This window comes from Microtus pennsylvanicus, chromosome 17, assembly GCF_037038515.1.
Source record: "Microtus pennsylvanicus isolate mMicPen1 chromosome 17, mMicPen1.hap1, whole genome shotgun sequence".
In the NCBI taxonomy this organism is placed as follows: Eukaryota; Metazoa; Chordata; class Mammalia; order Rodentia; family Cricetidae; genus Microtus; species Microtus pennsylvanicus.
The window spans coordinates 16,029,751-16,048,670 of record NC_134595.1 but is presented as its reverse complement, the minus strand read 5'-3'; the positions used below and the strand labels follow the sequence as shown (position 1 = coordinate 16,048,670).

Sequence of the window (18,920 nt, the reverse complement as noted above, 5' to 3'; positions counted from 1 at the left end):
AACCCTTCGTTCTTACGGCCAGCTTTCACAGCACCAGCAGGAATTCTGCAGGTCACTGGGGAAGGAAGGTCATCTGGTCTGACACAGCAGTGGATCCTGCATGTTGTAAGAGTGACCAGCCAGGCAAGCTGTGCCCACTGACACAACAGTGCTAGGCCTGCTAAGGGGGTAACCAACTGCTTTCTGATTGGATTTGAAGCCTGTTCCGAAGAAAGAAGTTTATGTCTATTTTACTGTAAACCTGGTCAAAAGCCCCTGGCTGGGTGTGCTAGAGAGATGGCCCAGTGATTAAGAGCACTATCTGCTCTTCCAGAAGCCTCGGGTTTAATTCCCAGAACCCACATGCTGGCTCACAACCATCTGTAACTACAGTCCCAGGGATGCTGACACCCTCCTCTGACCTCAGCAGGCACTAGGCAAGCACATGGTGTATAGATGTACATGCAGGCAAACACCCATCTACAGAAGGTTTTTTAATGGCTGGAGAGAGCATAGGCCCTGGGAGACAACCTTCTACTGCTGTTTTGCTTATCCAACGTGGTTGCATCCTACAGGGCTCTGGGGACTTAGGCCTGACTGGGGCAATAAGGGAATGAAGAAAACACACACAGACACAGACACAGACACACAGACACAGACACACACACACACACACACACACACACACACACACGTCAGGTGGTCTGCGCTTTCTGATGGAGAACCACAGCATCTCCAGAAGCTTGGCATATTTATTATATACAGTTGAACAGAGAGGTTGGGTTATTGCATACAGCTGAGCCAGGAGGCAGGGCCATTGCAAATAAGGAATTGGAATTTACTGAATACAGCTGGCTTAGCTACTCTTAATAGGAGTAGCCTCTGTAAGGGAACAGTCTTTAGGCCACAAGCACCCAGGGAGAGAAAGCGATGGTGAACATGTTCTGCACACACTATGCCTAGACCAGAAGAAGAAGGTTTTGCTGTCCCTCTGAGTCTCACCTGGCGGTGGGGACAGAAGTAACCGTTTTTCCATGGATCTGAGTCCTTGACATGGCCGGGCTCACGTCAACAGCACAGATTCTCTCATTTCTCTGCTCTCCACAGGATGTGCTGTCAAAATGCCTTCTAAATACGTAGGCTTCCACCCATAGCCTGGTGTTGCTCTCCACCCTGGTTAGAGCAGCTTCTGACCGTAGCAGGTGGTGGTGATCGCAGAGACTCAAAACTGGTCAAAGCGTTGAAAATACTGGTGAGGGCCCACCCCTCTCGATGAGACATTCATATTACCTCCTCTAAGACTCACGGGAGAAGGGAGAGAAGGAATGTAAGAGCTGGGGGATGGACAGCCGTGCTGTGAAGTGCTGTCTTATGGAGACCACACGGCCATTGCAGTCATGACCTCAAACCAGCTATGGACACCCGCTTAAGATGCGGCCCATCAGCATTCCATCATGGATGAGGAAAGGGTTCGCGAAGAGGGCTTTGGAGTTAATGGTGGCTAAGGGAGGGAAAGCTATTTTCATCAGTGGTGTAGCTACCAGTGAGCTGCCTGTGTGCCAGCAAATAACCCCCACCCAATCCCCCCACCCCCCGCACCAACGTCCATGTGAGTAACTCTAACTAAACTCAGTGGGTCACAAAAACAAGCAAAGCCAGAACAAAAGACATAAAAGTAGGGGGCTGTAGTGAGCTGCGTGGTGTCACACCTGATGGAGATGTATAATCAACTCCTGAGATGGCTAAGGCCTGACCTATGCTATGATCACGCAATGATTATCAGCTGCCTGCATATGCGTGAACCTATAGGCAGTGCCCACCTGGCAGTTCGGGGTTGGCAGCCCATGCCTGCTTAAGGGCTGGGAGAGGTTTGCCCAGAGAGAGAAAAGGGAGAGAGAGAGAGGGGAAGAGAGAGAGAAAGTGAATAAAGTCTTGGAATAAACTGCAGCGAGAAGAGCTCCGGTGGTCGCGTTATTCTTTGCGGGATGAGGGTGAACGCGACAGGGGGCAGACAGTTAAAAATATGGGAGGGTTCAGTGGGAGAGGGAGACGCTGAGGAAGGGAGGGCAATGGGGGTGTGACAATGACCAAATTACATTAAGCACATGTATGAAATTGGCGTGAACACACACACACACTAGGAAAAATATAAAAGAAAAAAGAAGCAGAATTTAAGCATAGTTTTTAAAATATTATAATAATGTATATACCATTGAAAAGTTTTCAACTTTAAAAATTTTTCTATGGGTCTAGGAATGGTGGCAAATGTTTTTAATCCCAGCACTTGAGAGAGGCAGAGGCAGGCCGGGCGATGGTGGCGCACGCCTTTAATCCCAGCACTCGGGAGGCAGAGGCAAGCGAATCTCTGTGAGTTCGAGACCAGCCTGGTCTACAGAGCTAGTTCCAGGACAGGCTCCAAAGCCACAGAGAAACCCTGTCTCGAAAAACCAAAAAAAAAAAAAAAAAAAGAAAGAAAGAAAAAAAAAAGAAAGAAAGAAAGAAAGAGAGGCAGAGGCAGGTGGATCTCTGTGAGTTCAAAGCCAGCCTGGTCTACATAGAAAGTTCCAGGCCAGTCAGAGATAAAGGGTGAGAGCCTATGTTAAAAACAAAACAATAAAACAAAACAAAGTAAAAGTCATCGTATACACGGTAGAGTTTAGAGACGAAAGCTGTAGAAGAATCTACATCCTGCAGAAACAAGAAATAGGATTAAATTCAATGAATCAAAAGCTGGAACTCTGAAATCAAAATGTTATTTCAAACCACACCAAAAAAAAAGAGCTAAAAATAACTTTTCAAAAGAGTAAAAGGGCAATTGTGTGAGTTAAGCCATCTTTTAGAGCAAGAAGTTATAATGTCTACCAATCTAAAAATGACGATATGGTGGTGTTAGATTCATGAGTTAACTGCCAAGAGAGGAGAAGCCAAGACGACTTATCCTTCATGGGAGGTTTCGGGGGAGATGGATTCAGGAGGTAGTTTTCTTCATCAAAAATTCTGCTGTATTTCTATTTTAAAAATAATTTATGGGGGGGTTACATGGGAGGCTTTGGAGGGAGGAAAGGGAAAGGGAGAAGTGATGTAAATGTATTATAATCTCAAAAAACTATCTAAAAATTTACATGTGTAATATTGCAAAATTTTTCTTAGATGAGAAAAAGTTATGTTGAAATGTTTTTGTGCTGGGCGGGGGTGGAACACACCTTTAATCCCTGAGCTCAGGAGGCAGAGGTAGGCAGACCTCTGAGTTCAAGGTCAGCCTGGTCTAGGAAGAGTTGCAGGACAGCCAGAGCTACCTGGTGAGACCTGTCTGGCGAACGAACAAAAGTTCTGACGAGCTGAGCAGCGGCTGAGCTGCAGCACTGTTCATACCCTTCCCCCTTGCACGAAAGTCATCTCTACAGGTTTGCTTCTGGGAATGTCTTTCTTGGCAATACATAGAAAAGAATGAATTGGGTGGAGTTGACTTTCTACACATTTGTAGTTTTTCTTTGATTCCTTCTAAGTACAAGAGATAAAGGGGGAAAGGAGGAGGACTGGTTGACTCACTTATTTGGGGGGCATAGGACCTCACATGGTAGCCCCAGCTGGCCTCTATAGCCCAGAATAGCCCAGAATTCCTGGCAGTCCTCCCACGCACGGAAATTCCCGAGTGCATTGGGATTGCAGGCATGAACCACCATGCCCAGCAGAGGAATGGGATTTAACATGACTTGAAATGACTTTGAGGGTTTGATGGGCTTGTGCTATGTAAACTCGAAATGGCATGGAAGCCTCTTCAAAGTGATGGAATTGGGGGATTTCCGGCAGCAGCCACACTCTGCTTTCACAGAGATGAGAGGCTGGTGTCAAGTGATGCGAGGCTGCACCTGAGGGTAGGGTGGTGAGCGGTAAAGGGGCTTTTGGAGGGCGGACGCCGACAAGTCACTGCCGGTGCTGGCCTACACGGCTGTCTTCCAGCCTCCTCCCTCAGCACACTGAGTCCCTGGACCCACCCCTAAACGAAACACTTGTGCAGCATTCTATTTGTGAAGATACAGGTGTGCATTTGGAAGATCAAGACAGACCCACCTGTACAGGCATAAAAGCAGTAATAAATTAAGAAAAACTGCAAGTCACAGTAAAGTAAATGCAATAGAAATTCACTTGTGCTTTCCGTTTTCAAGGGAGAGAATGAGACGGGATCTTGCTCCATCGGGCCAGGCTGGCCTCCGATGCACAACCCTTCCCCAGGCAGTATAGTTGTGCACCCCCACACCCAGATCCATTTATGTCTTGCAAAATTGTACTTGCACGTACATAGTTTAAAAATAAATAGAATCTCATCTTTCATACAGAAAATGAGCCCCTCCCCACATACATTGTGTATGCATGTCTTTGGCTGAGAATCAAACCTAAGGCTTTAATCCTGTCTGTCAGGCAACCATCGGCCCAGCCTCCCTTTTTAAATTCTTTTAAAAATCTCCCTAAGATCTCTGAAGCAAGTCCTGATGCCCATGAGTGTGAGTCTTCCAAGGACGCTCATTGTCCCTGCCTAGCAATGGGTGGGGTTGGGGCATGGCTCCCTATTTGCCTCTTGTTGTCCTGGAGGACTGAAGAGGCAGGGCCCTGCTTTGTCCTGTGCCATCCCTTGGATCTTCCAGGCCTCCCAAGGGAGCCTGGGGTAGGGGAAGAAAGGGGACACAATCATGGAAGGAAACTAAATTGCCGGCTCAGATCATCTCAGCTTCAAAAGGTGGATCCTAAAGACAGAAGCTGTTCCCTGGGAGAGAGCACTCAGGGGCTGCCCTGTCTTTGCCTGCGTGGATGCCTCTGCAAGGTTCACCCTGTCAGCCCCTCAGCCACTCGCAGAGCAGTGCTTGCACTTCCTACCGTTGCTCCTCTTTCCAGTTCTAGGGAAAGCACCGACATTTGCAGCCTGGAGCGGCCTGAGGACTGAGCAGAGCAGAACAAGGCACAGGGTGTATGCTTCCTGGGAGAATCCTGGAAGGAGAGTAATGGAAACGGCATGGCTAGGCTTTCATACATTCTTGCATTTGTACAGTAACTATTAATTCATTTTTTTCCCTCCTTGATAGGGGCCATCGTAGCTAGCTCTGGAAAGCTCCCTGAAGGCAGTGGGGTTGGAGGCTTAGTCTCCAGCCTGCGGCTCTACAGGAGGTAGAAAGAACTACTAGGAAGAGGGGCTGGGCTGGGGGAAGCTAGGTCGTGGGCTGTGCCCTTGAAATATTGGGCCCTTCCTCTCTTACTTCACAGACATTAAGTGACAGGTTCCCTAACCACAAACTCCCACCCTGATACGCTGCTGCCACGGCAGTGTGATGGGACTAAGCACGGTGGATGGGCCTTCTTAAAGTGCCCCAATAAACCTTGACATCTCAAGAGCTAATTACTGGGGTCTTTCGTCAAGTGACTGGAAGCTAACCGACACAGAATCTCAGTGGGCTACAATGAGCCATAGACTTATGCATCAAGTTTTGTATACTTTTTTTTCTTTCTTTCTGAGAACAAAGACAGTCTCCGAAGAAAAGCCTTGAGACAAAATACAAAGTCAGCTGTCAAAAACCAACAGTGCCTCAGTCTTAGGCGTTTCTGCCCTCCATCATCAGTTTAGAGGCATTCTGGCTTCTAACCTCTTGAAACACACAGCTGATGTGCCCAGAGCAACTTAACCTTGTTAGCTGTTGAATTTGGCAAAGCTCAGCAGTTGCTAGGACCATGTGAGCACAAACAAAATTCAGTTAAAGGCAGAGTCAAGTGTCCGACAATGAGTGCATCACATAGGACGTACCTTTGTAAGCCAAGTCCATTTTTTATAAGGTGGAATTATGTATATCAGCACAGGAGAGATGGCTCAGCAGTTGAGAGCACTGGGTAATTTTCCAGAGGACCCGGGTTTGATCCCAGGACCTACACAGTGGCTCATAACCCTTTGTAACTCCAGTTCTGAGGGACTCTGTGCCCTCTTGTGGCCCGCTTTGATAGGTACCAGACACATAGGTCATGTGCAGATAAACATGGAGGCAAAACACCCATACATCGAGCTGGGTAGTAGTGGCACACGCCTTTAATCATAGCTCTTGAGAGGCAGAGGCAGGCGGATCTCTGTGAGTTTGAGGCCAGCCTGGTCTACAGAGTGAGCTCCAGGTCAGCCAGGGCTACACAGTGAAACCCTGTTTAGAGAAACAAAAAGCAAACAAATGAAAAGCAGCAATCAGCCATGATGGCACGCGCCTTGAGTGCCCACTCTCAGGAGGCGCAGACAGTGAGCTCTCTGAGTTACAGTCCAGCCAAGGCTGCCGGCTGCCTCAAAACAACCCTAACACACAAAACCAAATGCAAACACTTCCAACAGCAAGGCTGGAGTATTACAAGATAATCAGTGTTTTACACTTAGGGGTTGTCACAGTAATTAATTTGGGAGACCGTTAGGCTAGAGAGTTCTGTATTCCTACGGAAGCAAACCAAGACTCAACTCAGGATTAACCACTATGTTCTAGGCTACCGTGTAACAACCCTAAATGAAGACAAGTTTAACCTATCAGATTAACCTAATTATTACACCACCAATTAACCTCTCCCTAGGGACTTTCCAGGGAGGGTTTTCTTTACCATGTGTCTGTATGCACCTAACAAAGCCCCTCTCCAGGACACTATGGTGTCCTTCCCAATCACTGTTGTCACCTGGTGTTGCGTGATTCACGATTTCCAACACTAGTTGTATGTCTGTCTTAGTTGCTTCCTAGTGGCTGTGATAAAATATCCTGAGGAAAGCAACAGTTCAAGTACAGACCATCAGGTAGACGGAGTCAAGGCGTCAGGATGGTGAAGCAGCTGGTCACACTGCGTGCCCATGCCGGAGACAGAATGACGAATGATTGTGCACAACTCAATTTCTCCCTGTGATCCAGTCTGGGATGCCAGCCCAGGGAATGGTTCCACCCACAGTGGGCGGAGCTTCACACCTTGATTAACTGTGTGCGAGGGGGTGTGTGGGAGATAAACTGGCGAAATGACCACTCTGTTATTAGTGTGTGTGTGGTGGGGGAGTTATTGTGGGCAGGACAGAGAGCATCCAGAGACATTTGGAAGTATCCAGGACAGAGAGAAAGACTGGATATGACCAGGTCTATCTACAAGAGATCTCAAAGAATGGGAGAGAGCAGTGGAGATAGCAAGAGATAGAGAATGTAGTGTGATTGTCTTAATAGTAAAAGCCTGGAGTCAGATATGGAGTAAATGCTGAAAGATCAGAGAAGGAAAGGAGCCAGCCACTAGAGAGACTTTTTACTTCTGAATCCTTAGACCAAAGGGGCAATCTTGTTTCCATGAATCCTTGTACAGAATGCCCCAACTCAATGCTCAGACTGAATGCTATGAGCTCCTGTCTCCTCCCACCTTATATTCCTCTCACTGAGTTCTAGAGCCCTGGCCTCTATGGCTAACTAGTGGCTTAGCTTCACACTCTGATCTCCAGGCAAGCTTTATTTGTTAGATCACAACCAAAATATGACTCCAGAGAATAGCAAGGATAGCAGGAAAGCCAGAGAGAATAGTGAACTAGTTAGGGAGGAAGAGAAGAACATGAGAGAGAATAGCAAGGAGAGCATGGACAGGGGTGGGGGAATCTTGCTAAACCACAGAGAACAAATGGCTATCTGGGAGGAGGGCAACCTGGGGAGGTGGAAGGACCAGGATGCTAGTGTGCATGCTTTGAGATGTATCACAAGGAGCCACTGAGGAGGCCTGGAGGCCCGCATGGGCTCTGATACGCCGCCACAGGTATCTGTCAATGGAGAACCACTTCTTTCTGGAAGAGCAAGGGAAGTGAGTCCTTATGGGGGACAGAAATGTGTTTCCCAAGTTCCTGAGGACTTCTGGCTTTTATCTAACTGCCAGAAATCCTTGTATAGATCAGTTTGAGCTCGTGTCTAGATATATAAACTGCCTGAGTCTAATTTGATTTTTTTTGTCAGGACTGCCAAATCCCAAATAATGACACAGAGAATTATTATTAATTATGAAATCTTGACTGATAGTTTAGGCTTGTTTCTAGCTAGTTCTTATAACTTAAAATAACTCATATAAATATTCTTTTACATGGCTCAGTTACCATTGCTTTGTAATGCCCATGCTGCTTGCCCTGTATCCTGGCATCTCCCCTTCTTCTCAGTGTTCTCTCTGCCTCCAAAATTCTCCCTAGCTATTGGCCATTCAGCTTTTTATTAAATCAACCCAAGTGACACATCTCCACAGTGTACAAAAGGATTATTCCACAACACCCAAGACCTAACATTTCAACATCTTGTCGATGATAAGGCATGCTGTATTATTATTATTATTATTTGAAATTGGGTCACTGTAGGCCTAGAGCCTAGAGGGGCTGGAATATCAGAGACCATGAGGGGAACGACAGGAGATTTGGGAAATTCCATCAGAAACATCTAGTTCACTGACTGAACCTGAAGAGACAGGGAGCAATCACACTGGACAGAAATTCCTTGGGAGGAAAGAACACAGAGAAGAAGAAGAGCTGAGGACCCAGAAGATGCTTCCTAAAAGCAGGAACACCATTTCCTCTATCCAGAGGTCTAGATGGTTACAACTGGACACCGGTGATTTTAGCACCATGAGAAAGAAGCACTTTCAAATCTATATTTTGAAAGCAAGCAAAGAACTGGGTGGTGGTTGGCGCACACCTTTAATCCCAGCACTTGGGAGGCAGAGGCAGGCAGATCTCTGTGAGTTCGAGACCAGCCTGGCTTACAGAGTGAGTTCCAGGACAGTCAAGACTATACAGAGAAACCCTGTCTCAAAGGAAAAGAAAAGCAATCAAAGGAAATTTAAAAGTTTGAGCCTGTGACTATGATAATAGTAGCAAGTACAAAGGCTAGATTAATAACATATCAGAAGTCCATTTATTAATGTTAAACCTTGAATTTTGAAGTCTTATATTTCATCATTAAGCCTTTTGTTGTTATTGTTGTCTTGTTTTACACACCTTAAATCACTTCCTCAGATTCTCAGAACTTACTCAAACTTCTAACTTTTTATCTGGAAACATCCTACCATTTACCATGAGACACAGGTATTTGGTTACTGAGAGTCCACATTGAAAAAAAGCTTTCTAAAATAAAGGAGTAGTAAATTTTCAGCCAGTGACAACTGCATGGTAGCTTGAGTTTGTCTTTCATTGAAACCTGTTTTGTGAGTTTTCTTAAAATGAAACCTGGCAGCAAGGTAAACCTCTCTGTGAGCGTGCCTCTCTGCCCCCCCTCTGTGTGTGTGTGTTGTGTGTGTGTCTTCCTCCTTCAGTTCTAGCAAAAGTGAGGCCTGAATTTTACATATGAGACCAATTTAGGATGGCAGATAATTAATTGTGTCTCAGTTTTGAACCTTTTCACTTAAGAAACTCAGTTAATTAAAAACCTTTTTAAAGTTTTTAAGATTTGTATAATCAGCAAGCAACATTTATATCTTTTGGACCTATAAACCCCGACTTCTTTAAAGGTGAAAGCAGACTTTCTAGCTAAGAGTCTTCTATAAGTAGGAGGCCCATTGCCTCAGAAATTCCAGGTCTTTTCAGGTTGACAATTGAGATTAACCATTACAGTTCAAAATGGGATTTGGATGATCACTTAACATGAAGTGATAAGTATTTGGGGTGATGACATATAATTAATTTAATCTCATCATATTATACAGTGTTTACATATAATGAAATGTTAGTCCATATTCTATGAATATGTACAATTCTGTATCAACTAAAAATAATTGGGCTGAGGCAAGAAAATAGCTTAGTGGTAGATGCTGTCTAGTATGTGTGAGCCCTGTGCTGCAATCAATCAATCAATCAATCAATCAATCAATCAATCTGAGGTAGTTTGAATGTAACTGGCATCCATAAACCCATAGGGAGTGGCACTATTAGGAAATGTAGCTTTGTTGGAGTAGCTATGGCCTTGTTGGAGGAAGTGTGTCACTGTGGGGGCGGACTTTGAGATCTCTTATATGCTCAAGCCACGCAGTGTTTCAGACCACTTCCTGTTGCCTGCAAGTCACTCTCAGCTCCTTCTCTAGCACCATGGCTGCCTGGACGCCACCGTGTCCTGCCATGATGATGATGGACTAAACCTCTGAAAATGTAAACCACCCAATTAAATGCTTTTCCTTCTTAGGAGTTGCTGTGACTGTGGTGTCTCTTCACAACTACAGAAACAGGAAGACACAATCAATCAATATTCTTTAAAGAAGAGACAATTACCTCACACACAGAGAAAGAAGACTATAGGAAGACATGAGAAGATTGTAATTCATAAGCCATGGAGAGAGGCTTCAGAGGAAACCAGCCCTGTGGACATCATGTCTTATATTTATTATCTCCAGAATAGTGAGAAAATTAACTCATATCGTTTATTGTTTGTTTGTTTATTTATTTATTTTTAAGACAAGATTTCTCTGTGTAGCTATGGCTATGCTGGAACTTACTCTGTAGGCCAGTCTGGCCTTCAACTAAAAGATCCATCTGCCTCTGCCTCCCAAGTGCTGGGATTAAAGGTGTGCACCACCACCACCTGGCTACTGTATTGATTAAACAACAGAGAAACAGTTTAGTACACTCAAGTTTACCTTTTTTTTTCTTTTCCAGTTTTTTGAGACAGGGTTTCTAACTCAGGCTGACCTCGAACTCACAGAGATCTGCCTGCCTCTGCCTTCCGAAGGCTGGGACCCAAGTTTACTTTTTAACAGATTTTGTGGATTAAAAAATTAAAGCGATCTTGTGTTATAGCTGAACATTGATTAGACTAGGTCATAGCAATGCACACGGCAATCCAAATACTTGGTAGGCTAACCAGGAAGATTGCTAGTTTGAAGCCTGTGTAGTTACACTGTGAGTTCAAGGCTGGTCTAGGTTACACAGGTGACCTCATCTAAAAAAACAAAATAAAGCAAAACAAGCTAACAACTACCAAACCAAAGCAAACACATAACAACAACAACAACAAAACCAACAATAACAACAAATTTGGGAAGAAAATTAGGGAAATTTTGGATGGTGTTTAGTATTCAAACTCAGATTGACACACAGCAAGCACTCTCCCCATGGAGCACTCTCCCCACAGAGCACTCTCCCCACGGAGTACTCTCCCCATGGAGCACTCTCCCTACGGAGTGCTCTCCCACAAAGCACTCTCCCCACAGAACACTCTCCCCACAAAGGACTCTCCTCAGCCATGCAAAGTAAATTCTTTATTTAAATGTTTATAGCAGTTCTTGTCTGATAACTTGTCTTACGTTTTCTATTGCTTTGATAAAAAAAACCATGAAGAGATGGCTCAGAGGTTAAGAGCACTGACTGTTCTGCCAGAGGTCCTGAGTTCAATTCCCAGCAACCACATGGTGGCTCATAGCCATCTGTAATGAGATCTGGTGCCCTCTTCTGGTGTGCAGTCATACATGCTAGCTGAACACTGCATGCATAACAAATGAAAGGAAAAGAAAATCATAAACAGAAGACCATGACCAAAGCTACTTGGGCAGGAAAGGGTTTATTTCAGCTCACAACTCTCAGGTAACAGCTCATTACTGAGGGAGATCTAGGCAGGAACCATCAAGCAGGGCAGGAACCTGGAGGCAGGAACTAAAGCAGAGGCCATGGAGGAACAGTGCTAACTGGCTTGCTGCTAATTGGCTGTAAGTTCAGTCTGCTTTCTTATAGTATCCAGGACAGCCAGCCCAGGGGTGACACCGCCCACAGTGAGCTGGGCCCTCCTACATCAATCGTGAAGAAGAAGAAGAAGAAGAAGAAGAAGAAGAAGGAGAAGGAGAAGGAGAAGGAGAAGGAGAAGGAGAAGGAGAAGGAGAAGGAGAAGGAGGAGAAGGAGAAGGAGAAGGAGAAGAAGAAGGAGAGGAGGAGGAGGAGCAGGAGGAAGAAGGAGAAGGAGAAGGAGAAGGAGAAGGAGAAGGAGAAGGAGAAGAAGAAGAAGAAGAAGAAGAAGAAGAAGAAGAAGAAGAAGAAGAAGAAGAAGAAGAAGAACTCTCTGCCTGTGGGCCAGTCTGGTGAGGCATTTTCTCAAAGGACTCCAGCCTATGCCCAGTTGACATCGTTGATCTCACAAACTGACCAGTACGACTGTCACTCCCATGCCTTGACTTGGGTTCATTCTTTCCACAGAACACTTTCAATCCCCCATCTCAGCTTCCTGTAACAATGCAACTAGCACACCAGGCTTCATGACATCCTTTACAATAGACAGCAAATGTACATGGCCGCTGCTCAAAGTTCTTGGGTCAAGTGAATGAGTTAAAAGAACCACGGAGGGGCTGGGAGAAAGAACTCAAACTTACCTCTCGCTGGTCAAGTAGAAGCAGAGGGAAAGTCACCTGTGGCTGCGCCTGGCGTCTGAACCTGAGGCTGTCTTGGAGCTAAGTTATGATACCACCTCCAGGTAGAGCCTGTGAGATACCAGCGAGACCAGAGACATCCAGCTCTAGTTCACTGCTGTAGGGTTGATGGCTCCCTGGCTGGACTGTGTAGGAAACTCCCACACAGCAGGTGCCAGCAGTCACATGGTGTTTGCCTTGCAAGAGCAGAGGGAAAACAGCCTACTCTGGTCTCTTTCCTCACTCTGGTCTCCTCCCGGCTTCCTCTAAGTCTCCCTAGAAAAACAGACCTGGTTCATGGCAAGGTGCTTTCTTCTTTGTGTTCGTTATAGAAACAGGATTTTCTAGAGAACGATAGAAAAGGGAAAATTTAAGTTTATGCCTAATTATTTTAAGTGTGCTTTTAACAAATTGAAAGGTTTGCTATTTTAAATTCTCACTTTGGAACATTCTAGGTATATTCAAAAGTAGCCAGAACAGAATCCAGAACCTCTCTGGAGCCTTGCAGAGCAAGGTCTCAGCTCCAGGTCATTTCCTCAGACTGATTTGAAGCAGTATGTTTTAAATAGTACACTCAGAAAGCATAGCTTTAAAAGATAGGAAGGAAAAAAAAATCTCCCTCCTTTACGGTAATGACTATAAATAAATCCTGGCTAGTTCCTTCAGCAGAGCACACATGAAAGTTACTCCTGAAAAATCATCTGGCTAGAGACAGACCTCTGCCAGGTATTCCCCAGGAATGGCGCTTTTGGTGGGAGCCATCGCCTGAATGACGCACCTAGCACAGGTAAGTCAGTTGGTAGGTGGTGGTGGGCTGGTCCAGAAACCACCTAACTCTGGGTGTCACTCCAGACCAGTTTTTAAAGCACCCCGTTTTCAGCGCTCTTATCGTGACCGCGAACAGACTGCAAGAACAATAGGGACCTTATCGCAGAGCAAGGACAAGCCCGTGGCACAGACCAGTTCAAAGTCTTGCTCTCAAGCCCTCAAGCCCTCTGACCACTGTCTCGGCCGCACCCCAGCCCCATTCCACACTGGAGCATGCGTGCTGTGTCGGGTGCGGTGTCATCACCATAATTGAGGCCACATGTTGCCCTTAGAGAAGGAATCCTTGTGCCGTTTGATGGGACAGCCAACAGTATGTTTCCATGCCAGGCTGGCCAGAGAAAATGCTTTCCACGGTTTAAGGCATTTTCAAATCGAAGCCACCATCCAACAAGATGTCGCTGAGGTCAGCCATCGAGTCTGCACCTCGCGTCCTCAGCTCCTTTACAGCCCGCCACCTCCCACACCCCTCCTCCTTCAAGGGAAACGTTTGTTGCCTTTGGTTTGCATAATAAGACTCAGGCACCACCCGAGCAGCCCAAATCCCTGGAGCCATTAAAGAGCAACACTGGGACTTTAGTAATGGCCTCACCAGGAGCCTAGAGGCCACGCTTCACAGCCCAGCTGAACGAACAGGTACAACAACCTTGGGTGAGGTCCCTGTTGAGAGTGGAGCTGGCACAATGGCCACTTTCTCTTGTCCTTTCCCTTTTTGTACTGCCGAGGAAAGCAGGGCTTTGTGCGTTTTTTGGCCAATGCCACGCTTCCGGGTTACATCTCAGCTTAGAGATGACTGCCTTGGAAGACCATAGCACAGCATGTGTGGAAATTGGTACCGATCTTGATATAGTCGTTTAGAGAGGGACCAGAGGCAGCTCCTATCTCCAGAGCGTGAGGCAGACCTCAAGAAAGCGAGCCCTGGAGGGGAACGGATGAGGCAGCAACAGACGATTTTATGGGTTCTGGTAAGAGCTTGCATTTGATCCTCTGAGAAGGAAACGAGATGTGTGTGTATACATGTGTGTGTGTGTGTGTGCATATACATATACATGTATATGGTAGTTTGAAAGAAAATGTGAGTGGTACTATTAGGATGTATGGCTTATTGGAGTAGGTGTGGTCTTGTTGGAGGTAGTGTGTCACTATGGAGGTGGGCTGTGAGGTCTGGAATAGGCTCAAGCTATGCCTATTGAGACAGACCACTGGAGCTAACTGGCCAGTCAGCCTCTCTTCAAGACTCGGTCAATGACAAGGTGGAGCCCAACAGCTGGCTCAGCAGGTAAGGTGTTTACCACTGAGCCTGCAACCTCAGCTTCATCTGTGTGCCCCACGCGAAAACTGGGAACCAGCTTTTGGAAGTTGTTCTCTGACCTATATCCATACACAATGAATCCATCAACCAGTGTAAAAAATTGTTGAAAAAGCAAGGTGGACTGCTCCTGAGGAGAGGCGGCTGAGATGCATCCCAGAAGCGTGGTATTGGCCACAAATGCACAAAGCCCTGGTTTCCTCGGGAGTACAAGAGAGAAAGGACAGACCACTCCCTGCTGCCTTCACATCAAGATCTCAGCTACTTTTCAAACACCATGTCTGCCTGCACGCTGCCGTGCCCCCAGCTGCCATGCTCCCTGTCGTGATAATAACAAACAAAAACTATAAGCCACCACCTCAGTTAAATGTTTTCCTTTATTAGAGTTGCTTCATTTGCTTTACAGCAATAGAAACCCTAACTAAGACAATGTGTATCTGTCTGTCTGTCTATCTATCTATCTATCTATCTATCTATCTATCTATCTATCTATCATCTATCTATCATCTATCTATCTATCTATCTATCTATCTATCTATCTATCACCTATCTTGCTGTCCTGCTATCTTACTTTGCTCTCTCTCTCTCTCTCTCTCTCTCTCTCTCTCTCTCTCTCTCTCTCTCTCTCTCTCCGGTTTTCTGAAACAGGATCTCTCTATGTAGCTCAGACTGTCCTGGAACTCACTTTGTAGATCAGACTGGTCTCAAATTCAGACATCCTCCTGCCTCTGCCTCCCGAGCGCATCACCACCGCCCAGCTTCTAGCTTGATTTGATTTGATGTGCTAAAAACACTCTGACCAACAGTAAGTAGGATAGGAAAGAGTTTATTTAGCTTACACTTTAAGGTCATAATTCTTGAGGCAGGAACCATGGAGGACCCCTGCTTTCTGGCTCACTCAGGCTTTCTTGAACAGCCCAGGATCACCTGCCCAGGTGTCCACATAAACTCTCCTGCATCGACTAATAATCAAGACACACACACCCCCTACCCCCATGCAGAAATGCTCACAGGCCAGTCTGACCAAGGCAATTCCTTAATGAAGTGTTTCTTCTCAGATGAACCTAGACTGTGTCAAGTTGACAGGAAATGCCAAATAGGACAGGTGCCCAGGCTGGCCTCAAAAGATCTTCCTGGAATTGGGGAGTTAGCTCAGTATGTAAAGGGCTTACATGACCCGAGTTCAGATTCCTGACACCATCAGAGCCAGGCAAGTCTGTACACACCTGTAACTCAAGATCTGAGGACACGAGGGTGAGTTTAGCGGGAAGCCAGTCAAGTGGTTTGGTGAACAACTGTTTCAGAAAAGAGTAGGAAAGTCAAGGAGAAAGTCCTCAACGTCTACCCCTGACCTACAAAGGGTACACAAATGCACAGGTCAACATACTGGAACACACACACGCACACACACACATGCACACGCACACATACACAAAGTTAATCAATGTAAAATGCCTCAGAACGGAATTGGAGTATGCTTCCTATTTGACACGTGTGTGGATGCATGTTCACATGTGTGCTCAAGTGTGTATGGAGGCCAGAGGTCGACCTCAGCCGCCTCTCCTCAGGAGCAGTCCACCTTGCTTTTTCAACAATTTTTTACACTGGTTGATGGATTCATTGTGTATGGATATAGGTCAGAGAACAACTTCCAAAAGCTGGTTCCCAGTTTTCGCGTGGGACACACAGATGAAGATGAGGTTGCAGGCTCAGTGGTAAACACCTTACCTGCTGAGCCAGCTGTCGGGCTCCACCTTGTCATTGACCGAGTCTTGAAGAAAGGCTGACTGGCCAGTTAGCTCCAGGGATTTGACTGCCTCCACTCTCTCTCCTATCCCTAGAATGGTGACAGGGCCCACCACACACCCTTTTTGACGTGAGTGCTGGGGATCAAACTTGGGTCTCCACGTTTGCGTCAGGTGAGTATTTACGGACTCAGCTTTTGTGACAATACGCTTCTGTTATGGGAATGTTACTGTGACCTCCTAGTAGAAGCCACTAAAGGGCTTGTGTCTGTTCAGGCTTTTGGAAGGTAGCCTGGCCTGGGAAGAACACTCCCACGCCTCCGACTCTTCGGGTCTGTTGCAAGTGATGGGTACATTTCAGTACGATGGCATCCGACTGGACTTTACTGTGTGGGTACCTGGCAGGGTCTGATAACACTGAGGCGATCGCGGGAGAATGCTCACAATATGCTTTCATGTTAAGGTCACAATATTCCATCTCCATCTGACTCATAACTATATCGTTAGATTTGCATAGACACAAAATGTCTAAGAGAGTATTTTCTCTCTTTGAGTTTGGACTGTAAACAGTAACTGAAATGTCTCAAGAACCAATAGGATCATGGTAAGGAAGTTCCCGTGCATGCCGGCACAGGTGTGCACACAGGGGACTGAGGAGACTTCTGGAATCAAGGCGGGTCTGCATGCCTCGGTGAAAGAGCAAGGTGAGATGGCCCTACCCTGTATAGCACTGGGCCGCGTCCACAGTTTCTCAAACGTGTTAGCTTTTCTTCACAGGTGTGACTTGCAGAGCTTATCAGCCCCACCCTCCCTCAGCCCTGTGTAATTAGGATGGTTTAGCCAAGTTCCTAGTCAGACTGCTCACTGAGAGAATATCCCTGCCCTTCCCTTGTTTGCACCAGCCTCTGGGGCTTGCTTCCCAGCATCTCTCCTCCATGGCCCTGTGCCTTCCATAGCCCTCTGTGCCAGGAGTCAGTGGGCGTACTTCATAAAGAAGGGGGGCTAAGGAGACTGCTCTGTTGGGGAAGTGCTTGCTTTGCAAGCATGAGGACTTGGGTTCCATCCCTAGAACCTGTATTTAAAAAAGAAAAAAAAAAAGCCAAGCACGGTGGCACACGCAATTCAACACTGGGGAAGCAGAGATGGTCTCTGAGACTTACTGGCCAGTCGGCCTCCAGGCCAGTAAGAAACCTTTTCTCAAAAAACAAGTTAGATGAATTCTGAAGAATGACATTCTAGGAGTCTTTTGTTCACCATACACACACACACACACACACACACACACACACACACACACACAAACACACGGTGCGCGCGCACACGCGCATGCACACACAAAGAGAGGAAGCCAAAGAAGGATGTAGGTGTCATCACCATGAGGCGTCTTAGGTCACTGTTGCTGCGACAAAACACCATGACCAAAGAGCAATTTGGGGAGGAAAGGGTTTATTGGGGTCACACTTCAACATTGCTGCTCATCACTGAAGGAAGTCAGGACAGGAACTCAAACACAGCAGGATCCCGAAAGCAGGAGCTGATGCTGAGGCTATGGAGGGACGATGCTTACTGGCTTGCTTCCCATGTCTTGCTTACCTGCTTTGTTACAGAACCTAGGACCACCAGCCCGGGGATGGAACCACCCACCGTGGGCTGGGCTCTCCTCCATCAATCACTAATTAAGAAGATGCTCTGCAGGTTTGGCTACCGACCAGTCTTAGGGAAGCGTTTTTTCAATTGATGTCTCAGATGACTCTCGCTTGAGTCAAGTTGACAGAAAACTAGTCAGCACAGGTATGGAGCCAATCCACGCAGGGCATGCCCTAACTGACTTGTGCATGATGGGAGAGGTGGATGGGCTCTGAGATCCGGGAGCAGCAACAGTGACCTAAGACACCTCATGGTGACGACACCTACATCGTTCTTTGGTTTCCTCTCTTTGTGTGTGTGTGTGCGTGTGTGTGCATGTGTGCACGTGCGTGTGAATGTGTGTGCGTGTGTGTGTGCATGTGTGTGTGTGGTGACCAGAAGGCACCTAGGGTGTCATTCTTCAGTTCATGGGCTGGTGCAATACATGTGTGCATGTGTGTGTGTGTGTGTGTGTGCATGTGTGTGTGTGTGTGTGTGTATGTGGTGACCAGAAGGCACCTAGGGTGTCATTCTTTAGTTCATGGGCTTGTGCAATGCGTGCATGCTCTGCAGGTGCTATTTATGCCACCCTTGCAGAAGCCCCATCGCCGCTCCATTGCAGGCCTGGCTGCTTACTGCTGCAGCAGGGAGATCTGCATTTGAAAACGACTGAAATTGTGGGTGGTTTTTTTTTTCAGTCCATCTTTGTAGCTCACTAGCATCAGAAGACTCAGTATTGAATAAGAAACAATTTTCTCCCCTTCTCCCATGTTTGTGGATGTTCTTCCAAAACCAAAGTCAGCAAGAGCAGAAGAGCAGCTGAACAGGACGTGGCTATTTGGAGACCTGCATGCTGGGGAAGGCCCCTCATTGCAGTGGTCCCCTTTTGCACAGCCCGGAAGGGCAGCTGCTCTGCTGTCTGAATGTCACGGCAGTCACTGAATTCTTGGCCATCAGTCAGTGTTTCCAGTCAGCGGGAGACCGTGTCCTTTAAGGAGTCCCATCAGTTTGGTTTGGGTGCTGTTTTTGTTGTTTGGAGCCTTAGAGCGTGA

General features: G+C 46.6%; 1 protein-coding gene across 1 annotated transcript in view; it reads right to left on the bottom strand.

Annotated features, from left to right (window-relative positions):
- Window positions 1-12,685: 12,685 nt before the first annotated feature.
- The window catches only part of Twsg1 (twisted gastrulation BMP signaling modulator 1), a 45,138-nt gene continuing 38,903 nt past the window's right edge, over window positions 12,686-18,920 (bottom strand). The window contains exon 6 of the transcript XR_012908167.1: window positions 12,686-12,707. The gene's annotated coding sequence lies outside the window, so the exon portion shown is untranslated. The remainder of the gene's footprint in view (window positions 12,708-18,920) is intronic.